The 18,543-nt window shown below is 32.2% G+C and overlaps 1 protein-coding gene across 2 annotated transcripts in view; it reads right to left on the reverse strand.

The window, feature by feature from the left end:
* LOC145277788 (unconventional myosin-XIX-like) overlaps positions 1–18,543 on the reverse strand; it is a 176,825-nt gene that overhangs the window by 73,181 nt on the left and 85,101 nt on the right. The gene's annotated exons all lie outside the window — the stretch shown is intronic.

The raw sequence follows: 18,543 nt of genomic DNA on the forward strand, positions 1-18,543 counted from the left end.
AGACTACCGGAAAAAACCGAAACAAATAAAACGAACTGGAAAGAATACAAATGGAAGATAAGAAAAAAAAACTCAAAAAAATTTACCGTATAAAATGCAAATATGTTTATTTTAATTTTTTTTTTAAATAGAAAAAGAAAAAATAAAACCAGAAAACTGACCGTGTATAATGAAAATATGTTTATTAGATTTTAGTTATTGTTTCTTGTTATTGTTGGTTTGTTTTCTACAAAAAAAAGTATTTTTTAACCGTATAATTGCTAGGTGTAAGTACAACGGTTTGTTATGTGTTTTGTTTTGTTTTTTGTATTATTTTCTTTATTGTCGCTGTTTACCAATTGGAATGTCCTCTGATTCCGCATCGATAGAATAGTAGTAATTGTGCTAATGAAACTGCCAGAAATGCAATGTATAGAAATAAATAATGAATGAGTAACTAATCCGAAAATAAGAAGTCAGCTCTCCTCACGTATAAAATCACTGTACACATAATAGAAGGAAAAATATAGTAAATAAAATATTCAATCGAGTAATCGTTGCAAGATTTGAAGAACGCTGGCGGATGACTGTTAAAACCTGGAATCAAAGGTTAGTTCATTTCATTTAAGTAACCCCTCGAATCACAGCCCCCCCCCAACAAAAAAAGATAAAAAATAAAAAGGAGAAAAAGAAAAGGGGGAAAAAAAGAGAAGAAATATAAAAAATGGCATAAGTAATCCATAGAATAGCACAAATCTAAAATTGCGTGTCACCCGATGGTAAAATGCCAATCCATTTTTTTTAAGCAAGTAAGAACTCAAACCGGTGTGTCGACGTATCCACAACGGTGTTAAGTGGTCACAGTGGGAGTATGAATGTAATAGAGAGAAAAGATTTTACCACTTCCATTGATTGTAACAGATTTTGGCCGTGAAGTCTCAGCAGAAAAAATATAGGGATCTAAGATTATCGAGGAAGTGGATAGGTAATAGGGCTATAACACACCAGAGATATTTTGCTGCAGTCAGTGCATATTACATTCGCATGAAATGTCTTGATTTTTAATCCTATTAAGGTCAAATTCAGAGGGGAAAAATGAGTTCATTTTATTTATATAGAGAAGATATATATATATATATATATATATATATATATATATATATATATATACACACACACACACACATACTTAGTTATATCGTTTTGGAAAGGATTCCAGCAGAGTGCTCTATTATAAGGAAAAATTCTGAAAATAAGAGCGTATTATTTATTTATATTTTTACTTACAGAAAGTTTAGACAAGTCATTGGTACTGTCGGTTTCAAACTTGATAATAGGGGCCTGTTTTAGATACCCATATCAAGCTCTCTTCAGTCGATATTCATCTCATTATCAGGGTTGAAACAAGTGGTACTGATGACTTATCTCATCTAAACTTACTGAAAATAAAATATATATAAGTGACTTTGCCTGTGTCTGCAGGGAATGGCATCTACCAAAACCAAAATATTCTGTTAATTTTCAGTCTACAGATTTGAAACTTGATATATAGGGAATTCAGACCTGTGGAACAAATTCAGTTTAATTTTTAGCTGGCAAAAATAGCTGTTAAAGAGTCAAAATTGATAAAATTGGAACTTGTTAGGCGTAAGTTGACTTGAAGTGCTTCTCTACAGATGTGCAAATATACATTTACATGCTAATATTAGTTAAGTTTGAAAGTTTTAATATCCATCTGGTGGTGGCTCAGATGGTAACGAATAAGGTATTAGCGTTAGATATTTAGGTTTAGATTCGAGCTGATGGCACCCAATTTATATTTTTTACTTTTGAAATCACTACTATATATTGGGTACAATATAATAATCAATAGAGTATTGGCACTATAATAATAAATCTGAAATCTGCACTAATTAAAGTATATTTAAGCATATTTTATGACCAGGCCACACCGGACGGTCACTGCTATTATGTATTGGGTATAATAGAGAATTTGCTCTATAATAATAAATACGAAATCTGCATAAATTAAAAATTTATTTAAGCATGCTTACGATTGGGCATGGCCGGGCGTCCCGTCAGTGAGTTATATTTTTAGCAGACAAAAAAGAAAAACCCTCTTACTACCCCCACCGCTAATTTATTTTGAGAAAGTAGAAGAATGCTACATTAGAAAAAAAATGTTTGCATGCCCTTAAAATTCTATCTCACTCAGAAGTGGGTGATCATTTTACATGAAATTTATATGCAAACTTTATCCCCCTCATTCTAAAGTCAAAATTAATTTTTTCTGTTTTATGTATTTTCACAGTCATGTTTTTTTTTTATTATACAATTTGTTTTTATTTACCTCAGTTGTTGCAAATTAAAATGACATCATGTTTATTTAAAAATAAACATGACTCTTTGGTTTTATTTTTTTAATTTCAGTACTGATGTATTTATGATCTAAAATGGTTGTTTTTGTTATTTCTACAACTGATGACAAAACCATTTTAAGTATGGTTTTTATTGAAATTTAAAAAAATTTTTTTTTTTTTTTTTTTTTTTACTCCAATTCATATTGTTATTTATGTAACTGACACATGATTTATTATCTACTGATATAAATTTGCTTTTTATATTTATTTATGTGTTCTTAATGGTTTGGACACAAACAGAATCAATTTACAGCAGGTTTGGAATAAATTTAGCACTTTTACTAAAATACTTTAAATGGTTCTGAAATGAAAGATTATCAAAAAATTATTTAATCTAACCTGAATACCATGTAAACAAACCCATGATAAGTATTGTTTCAAATATTTATCCGTCATAATATTAGGTTGAGACTAAAGTTCTTGCAGAATTTTTAATTTTGGTATGAAATGATGTACAATCATTTTAAAACAATTATGTCTTCTTTTCAGAATGTTGAATACAAAATGGAAAAAAGGCAAATTCGCACAATTTTCTTATTTCAATTAAAGCTAGGCCAAAAAGTTGCTGAAACAGCTTACAATATCAACAAAGTATTTAGCTCAGGAACCACTACCGAACATACAGCACAATGGTGGTTTAAGAAATTTTGTGGTGGCGACAAGACTCTTGAAGTTGATGAGCATAGTTGTTGGCCATCAGATGTTGACAGCAATCAATTAAAAGCCTTAGTCAAAACCAATCTACACACAACTGTTCGAGAACTTGCTTCTGAATTAGATGCAACATATACAATGATTTGCAACCACTTTGAGAGAGATTGGAAAGACAAAAAAAAAATTGATAAATGGGTGCCTCACGAATTGAATGACAACCAAAAGAAATGAAGTCTCATCTTCCCTTCTTTTACGCAACAAGAATGAACCGTTTCTCGACCGGTTATGACTTGCGATGAAAAGTGAGTTCTTTACAACTGGCAATGCTCAGCTCAGTGGTTAGACGATGACAACGCTCCACAACACTTTCAGAAGCCAGAGTAGTACCAAAAGAAGGTCATGCCGACCGTTTGGTGGTCTGTGACTTGTCTCATCTACTACAGTTTTTTGAATGCAGGTGAAACCATTATGGCAGTGAAGTACTCTCAACAAATGGATGAAATGCATCAGAAACTTTGACAACAACACCCAGTATTAGTCAACAGAAAAGGCCTAATTCTCCTCCACGACAATGCCTGACTGCACGTTACTAAACCGACCCTGCAGAAGTTGAACAAATTGGGCTATGAAACTGCCTCATTCGCCATACTCTCCAGACCTCTTATCTATTGACTACCACTTTTTCAAGCATCTCGACAACTTTCTGCATGAGATTGTTTTGTTTTATGGCATATCAATCACTTTTGGGTTATTTAATACTGAAACATTAATTGTAATGTGTTAGATGTTAGTCGTTTTTTGTTTTTTTGTGAAATCTTTTATTATATTTTATTGTATATTTTAATCTCTTTCAGGAAGTCAATAATTTTTTCTGGGTCGATTTTGTTAAATATCTCCGTTAGACTATTTATTCATTTAAAATGCTTTATTCGGGCATGTTTAAAGTCCACACAGCGCATCAGCATATGATGTACTGTGTAGGGCTCCTGACACGTAATGCAAATAGGCACCTCTTCTCCTTTTAGTAGATGTGAGTGAGTGACATGAATGTGAACTATTCGTATTCTAGTTGTTACTACCTCTTCTTTTCTTGATATTTTTTTTGTATCTCTTATTCTGATGTTTGGTGTTACTTTGAATAGTTTATTCTTTGTGTATGAGTTCCAATGTTGTTACCATTTTCTTTATATATATATATATATATATATATATATATATATATATATATAAGATAAAATTAAAAGCCAAGAACAATGCGAGATTTTTTTTTTTTTTTTATAGAGTAAAATTAAATGAAAACAAAAGAAATAAATTTCTTTTTTTTGTTGTTTGTTTTTTTCACACAAATTTTAATGTGAAAAAGAAAAACAAACAACAAAAAAAAAGAAATTTATTTCTTTTGTTTTAATTTAATTTTACTCTATAAAAAAATAAAAATCTCGCATTGTTCTTGGCTTTTAATTTTACCTTATAATTTTCTTCAACAATGCTTCAAGCAAACTACAATCTACTTATATATATATATATATATAAATGATTTTGTGTTTTAGGTCTGTATTAGGGATTTGTTCTGTTGTATGGTTTTGCTGAAGTGACTCTTGTGTTACTTTATTCACTTTTTCGTTCAAGTAGATGCCAATGTGGCTTGAAATCCAGCAGAAGGTTATGTATTTATTCATTGTTATGGTGTTTATTTTATTTAGGAGATTTTTAATAAGGAGATTTGTCATTTTTTTTTTTCTTTCAGTGATATGATTACCAATAGAGAATCTGTAAAGATGAGATAGTTTTTATGGTTATCAGTTGTTATTATATCTAGTGATAAGTCAATGGCAGAAACCTCTGCACTAAACATAGAAACCTCATCCGAGAGTCTTTTCTTTAATTTTTCATTTTTATGGATGACTGCGCATCCTATCCTGGGTTCATCCTTTGATCCATCTGTGTAGATTTGTGAGTATTCTTTATATTTATTTTGGATGTTAAGCAGTTCTTCATGGAAGGTTGAGGGATGGATTTTTGTTTTAGAATATTTATTCAATTTTAATATTATGGATGGTTGTTCAACCATTAAAAGTCGTTTCCGAGTTGATAGATTAATGTATTTTTATTGTGTCTGTTTGGGTTTCTGTGAGGAGGTTCTTTATAGAGGCTGTAGAGTTTGATCATATTTTCTTTTTTGTTGAAGAGCTGTATATATTGTGGATGGTAAACACATTGATATGCAGGGTTTGATGGACATGATACCAGCTTTAAGTAATATTGTAGAACTAGTTTTTGTTTTTATAAAGGTCAGTGGTGGTTTCTTAGCCTTCACATACAAGCTCTCCACTGGAGATGTTCTGAAGGCTCCCAAGGCCAATCTCAATCTTTAGTGGTGTATTGTATCCAGTTCCTTCACATGATTTTCTGGCTGCTCCATATATGTAACATCTGTAGTCAAGTTTGGATCTAATGAAAGATCGGTACAGTTTTAATAATGTGGTTTTATTGGCACCCCAGTCGGTGTGTGCTAACACTTTGATTAATTGCATGATCTTGTGGCATTTTGTTTTTAAGTATTTTATGTGTGGTATGAACACCATTTTCCTATCATATATGATGCGCAAGTATTTGTGTTGGTCAACAACTAGGATATTATTATTGTCCAATTTCAAGATCGATCATGATGGAACTTTCGTAGTTTACAGAAATGTATGCATTTTGTTATCTCTCCTGAAAATTTGAATCCATTTTCTATGGACCATTTATTTATCTTATTTAGGCAGAGTTCGAGTTTGCATTTGGCTGTCGGTATATATTTTGATCGATTGTATAGGAGTAGGTCGTTTACGTGTACAGCGTATTTGATTCCTGGGTCTATGTTTTTTTATATTATTTATTTTTATATTGAAAAGGGTGACGAATAGGATGCTTCCTTGGGGGACACCCATTTCTTGTTCTTTTTGGACTGAAAGTATGTTTTCCATCCATACTTGAAAGAGTCTATCATTTAAAAAGATGCTGATAAATTATGACATTCTACTTTTAAGCCCTAGTTCGTGGAGGTCTCTTTTGATGCCATACTTGCAAGTAGTGTTATATGCTTTTTCGAGGTAAAAAAAATAAAAAAAACATTGCTATTAGGTGTTCCTTCTTAGCAAATGCTTCCCTTATACTTGTTTCAAGTCTTATTAAGTGGTCGATGGAGCTTCTTTTCCTGAAACTCGACTGATGTTCTGTAATTAGGTTTTTGTTTTCTAAGAACCAAGCCAATCTTTCATTAACCATTCTTTCAAATGTTTTGCATAGACAGTTAGTGAAAGCAATATGTCGGTAGTTTATTGGATCTGCTTGATCTTTTTTTGGTTTGGGTATTGGGATCACTATAGCCTGCTTGCAGTTTTTTTTGATACATAGTTTTTCCATGTGTTTCGTTTTAGTTCTTTGATAGTTTTACGTCCTTTTGCTCTGCTGTTTTTGTATATGTCCAATTTTTTTTTTTTGTTGGCTTATCTTAATTTTTTTAAGTTAGCACATCTTATTCTTATGGCTTTTTTGCATTCTTTATTGAACCATGGTTTGTTATATTTTGGGGATGTAGAACTTTTTGATATGTTCTCTTAGCGTAGCATATTGCAGAAATGGATAATATGTTCAGAGTTAGTGTTAGCACAGGCACACGGGCATAGGATGACCTAGATCCACGTACATCCAGCAAATAGCACATGATGCTAACTGTGATTCTGAAGATCCGAGGCAGCTGATGGGGGACAGGGAAATCTGGAGAGAGTCACATTCTCATGCACTGACTGAGATTAGACATTCTTCCAAAAAGCGTGGATAGTTCTACACAAGCTTTCACCACTATAAATAATTCACCTATGTGGATTTTGAACAACTTAATTGTTGTGTGAAACCTCATATGCTGAAACTGATGAGAGAATTCATCTTTGTAAAAGAAATTAAAAAAAAAAAAAAAAAAAAAAAAAGAATTGCTTTGTAAAAACAATTCTTTTCATGTAATCAGCTAATCATGTGTCTTAGATTTTTCTCCATCTTTGCAGTCACTCCCTTGAGATTTTAATTGGAGAACAAATCTCAAATTCTAATTAAAATCATGAAATAAAAGTTGTTAGATTTTGGTGGATTAACTAACGATCAAAAAGACAACTTAAAAATTCAATCAGATGAAATGTTCTAGAATGACAATTTCAAATTAAAATAAAGATTAGTATCTAAAATATTCAATTTTTCCCTTTGTTATGCAAAAAAAAATATATTGGATTTCACGTGCCAAAATCAATTATTTTTTTTTTAAACCAAAAAATAAAATAACAGCTGTTGAATAAATGAATTGAAATGTTTTGTTTTGCATTTGAAGCCGACATTGCTTTTTTAAATAGTTATGAAAAATTTTCATGTTTTGACGAAATACAAACAAGCAAAAATAATTATGAAACTTCTGGATTTAAATTCTAGTTTTTCTTTATCACAAAAATAAACTGGTTGTATAAAGAAAAGAGTTTTGCTTCATTTTCTAAAAACATTTTTCTTATGGTTTCCACTCTATTTTTTAAGAGCTTCATCTGATAACTTTTTATAAGTTTAAACTTATAATGTAATAAATTAAGAAAAGTTCAACCTACATAGCACTGTATCTGATAGCGCGATATTTGAATCTTACTAGGCAATTACTTACATAAATTTTCCAGCTGTTCTCCAAAATTAATATATTTAATTCCTACTGATTCCATACTATATCCGATCAAAATTTATTTTCCGGACCAAGCTTTTTACCCCATTTTTTTAAATTTATTTTTATTTTATTTTATTACATTTTCACCTCAAACAAGTCACGTTGCCACTTTGCAGAAGTCTACATAGATTATGTAGAGCTCCCGGTACTATTCAATAGCTTTTTCTTGGATTTGCTGTAGACTGAAGATCATATCTATTGTAGATCTTTCAAGCCTTAACTCGCACTGTGATTTGGTTAGGACCTTTTCCGCCAGTCTTGCTAGCCAAGCTTGCATCATTATTTTCTAGGCAATGGTCAGCAAGGATATACCTTGATAGTTGCTGCAGTCTTTGTGGTCACCTTTGTTTTTATAGATTGGGATGATCATAGCATCTTTGAATTCTTGTGGTAGCATTCCTTGTTGCCAACATTTTGCTGTTAGTTGGTGAAGCTTTCTTAAGAGTTGTTCTCCGCCGAACTTGTATACTTCAGCTGGTATACAGTCAATTCCTGGAGATCTGTTCATTTTAGTTTTGTTAATTGCTTCCTCTACTTCCCCAAGAGTTGGTGTGTCAGTCACTCAGGTCTACCTGCGGGGGGGGGGGGGGACTGTTATGTGGCTTAAGATCTCCTCATCCATATTGTATTCTACATTCAATAGGGTGCTGAAGTATTCTTGCCATCTTTGAATGAACTGTTTTGATTGGGTCAGAGTAACGTTTCCATCTTCTGATAAGAGGGTTTTAGTCATCTGGGCTTTGGGGCCATATACTTCCTTCAGTAATCTGAAGAAACCTGAAGAATTGTTTTCCTCTGCTTCTGCATATCTTCAGCCTTTTTCAGCCACCAAATGTTTTCCATTTCTCTTACCTTTTTCTGGACTTCTGCCATCACTTTTTTAGCTTCTGGTTTGCTCTAGTCAAGTTACTTAGTTTTGATTTTAACGCTCGGTTTCTTTCATCTATTGTATCTCTAATTTCTTGGTCATTCTCGTTGAACCAGTCTGCATTTCACTTTTTTGTGTAGCCAAGTACCTCTGCCGCAGCGGAGAATACAGGCCTGCTTAGCAAGTCCCACGTTTGTTCCAGTGAGTCTGAATCATCAATGATTTCTTCCAATGCTAAGTTGATTGCAAGTTGTAATCTATCTTGGCATCTTTTATTTCTGAGCTTTGACGTATCTAGCCTTCTCTTGCGCTTTGTTGTCGCCCTGCTGTATGCAGGTTTTATTGTGAACTTGAAGGTATTTATTTTATAACTTTACAACAATAAAGATAAGCAAGGGAATTAACTCATGTATTTATTCTTACATAGTTACCTACCCTCTGTTTTGCAAATAATATATTTCTTTTATCGCAGTTTTTATTGAAAAACAACACAATGTACACAAATATTTCTTATTTTTTGTTTTGTACTTTTTTTTTATTATTTAAAGATATTCTTCTCCAACCTGATATTGCCAGGGCAAAGTCACTAAATCATGGTGTGAGTTTATTGCAAGGGAAAAAATTCTGTGTAGGCAATAAATTTTTTTTTTTGTTACGTATTATTATATGAGGAATCTTTTCAAGATAAAATCTATTGAGAAATACACATTTTGTATTGAGAAATACAAATATATTTAAATATGTAAACATTAGGTAAAGAATAACAAGTTATCCAAAATGGCCGTCTCATTTGGACAATATTGGATAACTTTATTTGATTTTTACATTTTGAAAATGTGTATTTTCTTAATAGATTTTATCTCGAAAAGATTCCTCATATAATAATATTAAAAAAAAAACAATTTTTATTTTTTTTCCAATAAACTCACACTGTGATTTAGGAACTGTTAATGCTAGGTAGTTCTACAAGTTAAAAATTAAGATAAAATTTGTTGGCTTTGCGCTGAAGACAGTTTAAAAAAAAAAGAAGGGTACTTATACAGTTTAATCAAGACATAAAAAAAATTAAAATATTCAAAAAAGTTATATTATATATACCCATTATGGAATGAATTTCTATAAAAAAAAAAAAAAGAAAGAAAAAAATTCACTTAATTTGATCAAGTAGCTTCTTTTTTTTTTTTTACAGCAAAAAAAAACAAACAAACAATTTTTTATGGCAGCGAGCCGAAGGTAGCTATCTTTGAATTTTTTTGACCACGAGGAAAAGAGGAGGGGAACACCATGAGGAGATAATTTAGTTTAAAGCGCCAACACACCCCTCCCCATGTTAAATAATAACTTCCCTTCCTTCTGTATTCAAACATGGCTACCTTCAGCTCAATGTCATAAAAAATTGTTTTTTGCTGTAAAAAAAAAAAAAAACCTACTTGATCAAATTAAGTGAATTTTTTTTTCAGAAAACTTCATTCCATAACCTGTATGTTATAACATTTTTTCAATTTTTTCATTTTTAATTTCTTGATTAAACTGTATAAGTACCAAAAAAAGAATGAGAATTCAGTCAAGTGGAACTTTCTAGAATCTTTCATCTGGAATAAGCCAAATATTTCCTCTTTCTCTCTCTCATTCGCAATTTTTCCTCTTAATTATATTAACAACCCTTTTCTTCTTCACCATCACTAAATATAAAAAAAACAAACAAAAAATAAAAACATTATCCTCACTTGACACTTCTTTGGGTTTTATATTCTCTCTTCTTCCCATAATTTGTCATTTCCACAAACTACTCCCACTTATCTTTATCGATTTGTCAAAAAATCTTTAAAAAAAAAAGACTATTTTCATCACAAGGCCAGTTATTTGAATTCATTTAAACCATATCTTCATTGTAAATTAATAAAAACTTGTCAGCAATTTACAAATATTCCATTTTCTTTTACAAACTGTTTAATAAAACATGACAATTTGATAATTTATATCTTGTATTTAAATACAAATAAGGTTGATTATTTGTGCAAGTTTATGTTTCTTACATGTTTTGAACTCTTTTTTTTATTAATAAGTGTTGATATAGAAGACAAATAATTGAATTTAATAAAATAATAGTACTATTAAATATCTCATTTATTTTTTATGTCAATTATTTCTAAACAATTCTATTAAATTCAATTACATAGTTATTTTAGAAGATAAAAAAAAAAGAGAAAATTAGTTTTAAAAATTTTGTTAAATTTTCGACAAAGTTTTTAAAAATAAACAGGATAAAAAATTACTACCCGAACAGTAGCAGAAACTCGCCATGATGCAAGCGGACAATTTGATTAATAAGCAAGACTCTAAATATGAATAACTATGATTGATTTTATTTTATTTTTTCATATCTAATTGCAGCTGTCAGTTTTTGAAGTTCAGAAAGGATTTTTGATCTTGAATGTTTTTCTTTTTTATCTTATCTTTCCTTCTTGTGAAGTAGGATTCTCGACTTTAGACCTAAATAGCATTTCATCTAGCAAACTATTTTAAATGTTACTTGTTGGTTACTGAAATACATTGAGATTCTTAAAATTTTCAGACTTTGCTACCCCCCCCCCTAAAAAAAAAACCCCAACACGGCATCTTTTCTTATGGCAGCAGTATTTTAAGTTTATAGACAATGTTGATCCTTAAGAATGGACCCTATTTTAGTCACGTAAATTATTAACAGTAAAATGTGTTTGATAGGACTCCAAAAAATAAAAATGAAATAAAAGAGAATTAAAAAAATTTTTTTTTTTTTTTTTTTTAATTAAATCATGTTTCAGTGAAAAAGAAACAACAAAAAACCCATAACATTAAAAACACTAAATTTTAACAAGTTGTATCATGCATTGACAGTTTAAAGATTTAATGATGACTTTCATTATTCACACATCCACTGAAATTATCACCCGCAACCTCATTACTATTGGAAGTACAAGTGGCCGGAAATGGTATTTGCTTTATGAACGTTATTTTGATGCTTTTATATGGCCAGCTAGAAAAGTACTTCCTGTTAAAGTCAAGTATTAAGGTTCTTTTTGAACTAATAAGAAAAAAAATAACATTGTTTGTCCACAGTGAAACGACGATTGTATTAACAACTGCATTTTGTATCTTTTTGTTTGTTTGTTTGTTATTTTAACTTACTGTAAATAAGAAAACAAAATTAAAAAGGAAGAACTTTTTGGGGGGTCTTTTCCAATGGAAATCACTCCAGACAAGGCATAAAGCTACTTGATGTAAGGAGCTAAAAAAAATACCACTTCACGGTAAAAAATTAGCCAACAATAAGTATTAGATGGATAAATTCCAACCCAGAAAACAGCAATTCTTCCCACTTTGTCAGAAATATCGCTCATGGAATGCGAGGACTAAAGGACAAAATAAGGGAAATAAGAGTTACAAGACTGCCAAAAGTAAACCCAAGATCCACTTTCTATTCTCTACAGGGTTGAACAATAAATTTGTCCCCCTAAAGAAAACAACACTACAGCTTTATTTTAAAACTTTTATTGCAAAAATCAAGCCAGGTAACTTGATTGTGTAGTAGAACTGACATCTATTCAATGTAGCTGACATCTATTCAATGTAGCTGCCTTCAGTCTCAATCACCGCCTCGATACGTATCCAGAAGTAAAAGCATGCCTTTTCCACAAGCGCTGGCGGGAGCTAGGCAGATGACGGCGACCATGCTGACTTTGGTATTGTTAGAGGTTCTTGACGTATGATCAAACGAAGTAGTTCAACGGGTTCAGGTCGGAAGAGAAGGAGGGGGGGGGTAGTAAGAGAAGGGTACAAAATCATAGCACTCCTTTTGAAGCCACGCTTGGGTCTCTTTAGACTTGTGGGCTGGTGCTAAGTCTTGCTGCCACACCCAGGGTCTGCCAACAGCCACTTGATTGCACCAGGGGATCACCACACTCTTCAGCACATCTAGGTGCACTTTGGTGTTGACTTTCAAGCCAACTTCGAAGATGTGAGGTGGTATTATGTGGCCTTTACTTGAAACCATACCAAAGACCATAACCATGACCGGAAACTTTGTTTTCATCACCTTAGGCATGTCCCTGTTATTCAATACACTTTTAAGCAATTAATGGGAATTCATAGGCATTACAATATAAATCTTGTAAGTTTAAATTATTGTTGAGTTATCTCCCTTTGTTTTGATTTAGCTTGTTTTCAAAATGGTGGACAAAATGGTTGCTCTTTCATTACTTATAAAATATAATTTTCTTATTTAATGATAAAATGACTTAATTAAGCTACGCGATTTTTGGAATATGATGTTTTCATTTAGTCACAGATATGTACATCATACAGATTTTTCTTTATTTTTGTCTTTTAATATAAAAGGTGAATTCTGGACCAGAACCGAAATATGTTATGAGGTATATAATATGGCAAATCTAAAATACAAGGCAATAATTCATTTTACAAGGGAGGCATGGGTAGGTCGGAAGTCAGATGATAAACCTGAATTGATTTTTACCCACCCTTTTTTTTTGTTTTATTTAGCTATGGTCATAAAACCATTAGCAACAGACAGAGGCTACAAAGCTAATTAGAAAATGCATAAAACTTAGGAATATCACGATAGTTAACCAATACAGAACTCGAAAAATGTGACAGTGATACAAGTTCATTTACTCAATTCTGAGGCAGCACGTTCAGGACTGCAGAACACGATGTGAAAGGAGATTGCTGGTACATCTTTGAGCAAACATCAGTGTGACCATGCAGAGGGTTTAATGTGAATGCATATCCTTGCAGGTTTGGTCTGTTGAGCTGCAGCACAAGGCAGTATTTAAGCATTGCGGTTTGACAAATATCATGAAATAATCTGTAGACAACAAAAGCAACCGTTGCATCCTGGCAAGAAGACAACAGATCTAATCCAAGCAGATCATATACTCCAGAGGGAACAGGGTCACAATAACTAGTTTACTGATATATACTTTTAGTTAAAGCTTATTAGTATAAAATTCCAAAAGTGGATCTCAAGTTGCATTCACGTGTGTTTGCCGAAAACAGGAATCGACAAACAAAATTATGGCCATGGTAGTTATGCAGCCATGAAAGTTATTATTTTTTTTTTTGCAATTAATCATATCTGTAAGTTTTCGTCAATGGCAGAAAGCTGTGATGTATTCTTTGACAATTATCTTATCTGGACATTCCTCATCACTGGCAGAAAAAGCATCTATTCAATATTTAGATTTTGAAGGAGTGTTCATCGATAAGTTTGCCTTGAGGGTTTCTTCCAAATCGTTTATAAAAAACTAGCAAGGCTACCCGGTATTGCTTGGGGGTCATATGAAATTAAATAGAAATTTCTATCCCCACTCTCTCTCTCTCTCTAGCTGTCTTTGTATCTTTCTCTCTTTCCCTCCTCTCTTTTTACCATAACACTCTCTTTATTTTTTGTCTTACTCATTCCTCTCTTTCTTGTTTATTATGCTGAAAAAAAAAATGTAAGTTTAAGTGTGCCTATCTAACAAGACCTTCCATGTTTCTTCATTAAATTTTCTGCAGCAACTGAAAGCTAAACTTATAAACAAACATATTCCTCATTGTTTAAAAAAAACAAACAAATTTATGTCTCAAAATATCCCCCCCCCCAAATTACTCGTCTATTATATTTATAAAAATAGAAACGTTTTTGTATGTAAAGAATCCGCCTGGATATACCTTATTTTCTCTAAGTTACACCGGCTGATCTTGTTGCAGGGTTCATTCATGATCAGTAAATCTGTGCAGTTATTGAGCAATACTGATACAAGTGAAAGAAATAACTGGTAAGACCTTTATTAAGATAGGAGGATCTATATATTAATAGGATAGCATGTGTTATTTATTTATTTTCTATGTTACACTTGATTGTTATGAACTTTGAAGCAGGGGGCTACTATCAGGGACATAATTTGCGGGGGCATTATGAAGGGAGATGAGTAGAAAGATGCTTGTTCACATTATACTTGAACTTTTGCATATCAGTGCAGTTGGGAAAGCAAAATCCCAGAAAGGAGTTCCAAAGACTTGCAGTTCTGGGGAAGAAACTATTGGAGTAAAAGGCTTTCTTGCACCTAGGGATCTCTACTGTAAAGGGGTGGGACTTAATTGCTTGTCGGGTTTGTCGGGGGTAGTTATGTCGAGGAGGTACAAATGTTTGCAGTTTGTCAGAGCATTCACCATTAAAGTATTTGTAGAACAGGCAGAGGGATGCGACATCTCATTGATGAGACAGAGGCTGAAGCTTAGATGACAATTCAGGACCTATCAGGTTGGCGACTCTCTTTTGAACCCTGTCCAGGAGTGAGAGACTCTTTTTTGAACCCTGTCCAGGAGTGAGAGACAAGCAGCAGATGCACCAGCCCAAATGTGACAACAGTACTCCATACATGGGCAAATAGTGCCCTTATAGAGGTACAGGATACTTTCAGGCATAAGTAATTTTCTAGCACGGTAGAGAGAGCCCATCTTCTTTGCAGCAGCCTTGGCAATGCTCTCAATGTATCTATTCCAGCTCATATTCCTTGTAAACGTTAGGCCGAGCAGTTTAAAGGAAGTACTTTCAGGGAATGTGTTCTTGGCCATTGCTATTGGTGGTAGAGAAGGTTTCTTGTAGTTATTGAAGGAAACAAGCTTAGTCTTGACAGCACTGAATGTGACCATCCATTTTTGTTCCCATTCCACTACAGATTGGAGGTCATCATCTAGTGTTTCTGCCATTTCCTTAGCTATGTGTTCATTTGTTTTCTCCTCATATCTGTTATAGAGAGTGGTGTCATCAGCAAATATACCCATCTCCAAAACAATTTTATCAGTGAGGTCATTTATGAATATCAGGAATAATAAAGGTCCAAGGATAGACCCCTGAGGTACTCCCGCATTTATGTCATATTGTTTAGATGTACAACCGTCGAGGACAATTTGGATTTTTCTCTTACTTAAGAAGAATTTAATTACATTATGTATTCTTCTAGTGATATCATATGATCTAATTTTCCTTAGAAGACCATCGTGCCATACCCTGTCAAAAGCCTTGGATATATCAAGGGCTACCGCTCTACCCTCCCTTGTTTTGTCCAGTGAACGGTATATATGTTCAGAGACTACAGTTAATATATCTGCTGTTGAACGGGCTTGCCTGAATCCATATTGTTTGTTTTCAATTTCTTGTAATAAATAATTTTACCAAGAATTCTTCATAAGTTTTGGTTTCGATTATAGCTGATGGCACTCAAGTCATTTACTTTCTTATAAATAATTTTATCAAGAATTCTTCCTAAGTTTTGGTTTCGGTTATTGCTTAAAGAACATTAAGTTATATTTTTTTCATAAGTTTTGGTTTCAGTTTCGATTCAAGCTGATGCACCCAAGTCATATGAATATATTTTTTATTTTTGAAATCGCAATTTTATAATACATAAAAATTTATAGAACATTAACTCTATAATATATATGAAACCTGCAAGAATTAAAATATCATATTTAAGCATACTTTACGACCGGGCTATACCAGGCATCCCTGCTAGCTTAGATAAATACTTTTGCAGTTTTAACAAAAGAGCAACAATATCAGAGCATCTCCATTTACACTAAACATCTACAAAATGTCAACATCAATATATTACATATGAATGAATCCCCTGTGGAATTTCCACAGGTTCCGCTAGTTAAATATAAAAACACTGAGATCAACATGGAAAAGAAACAGTAAGACCTTGAAGAGTAAGGAAATGTATACAAGACACTGGTTAGTTATAACTCATCTGATGACCCAACAAAAAAAAAAGAAAAATTAATCTATATAATACAGTAAAGCCATGTTTCTGAATTTTTGAGATGAGGATGGATAATTTATATCATTCAGATTGTTCGGACTACTGTTCTCATCTTAAAAAAAAAAATATAAATTGTTGGTAGGGGAGGGAGTAAACACACTTTTCCCTACCAACACCCTTTGTTTTTCATTCCCATTTCTTTTAATGGTCCCCATTACCCCCCTCCTATTTTTTAAAAATTTTTTTCATTTCTAATCTAAATAATCTCAAGTTTGGTTTTCATTCTTATATACCCATACAGTATTATCATAAGTTTTTTTCTTCTTCTGATGAGAAGCATCTAGTTTGAGATGCCATGGTCTAAAGAGGTTCTTTTCCATTTTTTCTCACATTTTTGTCTTTACTGATTTGATAATTTAATAAAATTCTATGTAACTTTTATTCCTCACCTTTTTAATTTATGAATTGCTCCTCTTAGCTAGGTAGAGCTTCTACTCTCTTGATAGGTTTGCTTTATAAAGAAAATATTCTTTTATAACTCTATATATATATATATATATATATACACACACACACACAGAGTAATCTGTGATAATAAGTAGTGAGCTCTCGTAAGATTGTACATCTAAAAACAAGAATTGATTTAAAATTCGTACTAGGATTGTTTGCAATCAATAAAGTACTAGGTAAAATTCAATTGCTAGTGACACTCTTCTGTTTGGTTTGGTTGTTTTATAGTGGATTTTATTGTTTTTTTTCCCTTCCCTGCAGAACATGAATGAGTTTTGCCATGGGAGAGGGAAAAGGGTTACAGTATTAATGTTTGGTACATTTTAAGTTAGGAAACCAGTCAGAAAGTGGGGGAGATAGAAAGAGAAAGGGGAAATGGGAAGAAGGAAAAGAGGGAAAAGGTGGGTTGTTGTTTTTGTTTTTGGTTTTGCAGAACATAATTAAGTTTTGCAAAAGTAAGTAGAAAAACAAAAAGCTTCAATGTTAGGCGCATTTCGTCTCAAGAAGCCAATATCTTCAGACAACCTGATCTGGTAGCACCAGGGTTAGAACATTGTGAAAATAATACTTGAGAACCGTAGTTTGAACAATCCAAATAATACAAAGTGAAGCCTGTCTTTTTTTCAAGGTTTATCATTGACAAATATTAGATAGTTCAACAAAATCTCTATTTCATTCAGAACAGCCAGTCAATTACAGAAATTTTCTACTTTCAAAAACCAAATTTGAAATTCCAATCAATTTCATCAATTACCTACAATATCCCAGACATGTATTTCTTTCTATAAAAGACCTTTCTTGATATTCACCATTTATTTTTATTTGATAATCAACAGAGATGATTATTCAATAAACTCACAGCATATGTTACAAAATAATGCAAATGGCTTCTGAAATTGCTGGGTAATTATTCAAAGCATTTTTTTTTATATTTACATTAACACTTCATTTTTATAATTAAATTTCATTATTTGTATATATCAAATTAATCTATATATCTATAAAAGGACTGTGTGTGTGTCTGTGTACATTTCCCTGCAAAATAACTGTCAATTTTCAGTCTAGAAACTCGAGATTTGACATAAGGAGTATTAAGATTTGGTAAAAAATCTTTTTAATCGGTTTTCGGACAGAAATTTGGCTGTCAAGGGGTCAAAGTTCAACAATTTGACCTTTGAAAACTCTACCAAACTCTTCTGCCAATTTGGGGACAAAAGACTTGAAATTTTAAATGTAGGTTACTTGAACATTGATCAAAATTGGGGTCAAAGTTAAAGAAATTTGACCTCTGTGGTCTCTACCAAATTACTCAGCTAATTTCTGGTCTAAACATTTGAAATTTTACATAAAAGGTATTTAAAGATAGAGCAAGCTTTTTAATTGGTTTGGGTCGAAAATTTGAGCTGTCAAGGGGTTCAAAAGATTGTGGTGTCTAGCAAACTACTCAGCTAATTTTGGGTCTAAACATTTGAAATTTATACATAACGGGTATTTAGATATGTGGCAAGCATTTTAATCAGTTTTGGGGCAAAAATTTGGCTGCCAAAAGGTCAAAGTTGAAAAAGT

Source organism: Euprymna scolopes, chromosome 1 (genome assembly GCF_053919585.1).
Source record: "Euprymna scolopes isolate OS-2025 chromosome 1, ASM5391958v1, whole genome shotgun sequence".
NCBI lineage: Eukaryota > Metazoa > Mollusca > Cephalopoda > Sepiida > Sepiolidae > Euprymna > Euprymna scolopes.